This window comes from Chaetura pelagica, unplaced genomic scaffold (genome assembly GCF_000747805.2).
Source record: "Chaetura pelagica isolate M959 unplaced genomic scaffold, ChaPel_1.0 scaffold449, whole genome shotgun sequence".
In the NCBI taxonomy this organism is placed as follows: Eukaryota; Metazoa; Chordata; class Aves; order Apodiformes; family Apodidae; genus Chaetura; species Chaetura pelagica.
Window position 1 is genome coordinate 374,185 of NW_009954418.1, and position 1,525 is coordinate 375,709.

The following is a 1,525-nucleotide window of genomic DNA, read 5'->3' on the forward strand; positions in this document are numbered from 1 at the left end:
ATAACTATAGCTGTGTGGAACAGCATGTAAGTTAAAAGTAACTCAATTGCATACTGGCATACAATCTATATAGTGCAGAACTGCATTTCTGGGTGAAAAATTAACTCCTGTAGTGGAAATGATAAGGTATGGTGGGCATTAACTCCAAAAGAAAAGTGAACTTCCTGAAATGGTGTGGCAAATGGAATCCAGCATAATAACAGTGTGAAGTACAAACCTTGTTCTCAGTCAGATACTTATGCTGTGATCCAGTTACTGACCAAGTAGTGATTGGATCAACAGTTAAAAAACTTTACATTTCAAGTCTGAAATTCACTTCCCATAGATTACAAGTTTCATTCATGCTGTTTCAAGAAGTTAAGATACACTGTTCCTTAAATGTTTGTATAAATTGCTCTGTTAATTTCCTACAGTATGGTTTTTACTCCATGTTGAAACAAATTCAACTGTGATTGGCACAGAAAATACAGCTTAAAAGCCATCTTATTTACAACCTTGATTACAGAAGTGCTGTTGGAGAAATAGTTTCACTTGAAGATTCTCTTTTGCTTGCTTTAATAAAACCAGTCACCCAGTTAGACTGCACATAGTTTTCTGAAAACAGAATTTAAAAAATGCTTTCAAAATGCTAGGTCCTCCAAGAAAAGTGTTTTAAGAGTTTTAGAAACTCATCAGAACTACTGAGGATTCATTACTTAAGAAACAAGTTGTCTAAAGGGTAAAGTTTTAAACCATTCTAGCAGCATGTATAAAATGTTTGCTGCCATGAAATGTTTTAAGATCTGTTGAACTGTTACTGTGTAGAATGCAAGCATTTGGCACAGGAAGGAGGTTTAAGGCTTTGAGTTTGAATTCAGAAATGACTTGCAAATCCAGAAGGACTTGAGCTAGGGTCATGGATAAGCTGAATACCTTCCTAGCTTTTAACTTCCTTATGTAGCTTAATTTCCCCCCTGTGTTTTCCCTGTTACTTTAGTTGAGGGAAAGGGCACATAATACTGATTTTAAAAAAATGCAATGTTCATCATGTCATCATTTGCCCAGGAACCTATAGTTCAGCAGCAATATTGCCTAGGCTTTTGCAGAGTAAATACTAAGTTGTCCCAAATAATTAGTAACTGTTAAAACAAAAAGCAACAACAAAAATCCCCACAAAAAAGTCCTTTAGTCAAGTGTTCTATTTTATGCAGGGCCATCTACTGGATAAGCTTCAAGTTTGTGTTCCAAGACTGCTCAAGGTTAAAGCTCTTCCTGTAGTCTGACTGAAATTTTTGAATAAATTCCCATGTTACTGGTTTACAACAGAAAGATATTAGAGAAAACAGCTTATCAGAATCTGTCTTTTTTGCTCAATTAGAATGCCTGTTAATAAGCACTGGAATAAGCAGAGATGGAGGCTGTGTTACAGATTACCATCACGGACATCAAGGACTGAAAAAAATGAAGAAAGAACATAGGTAAATAGTTCTTAACCTGATCTGGAGAAAGTTTCTGAGCTTTGTTTTAATTGGTTAATTAATTGGTT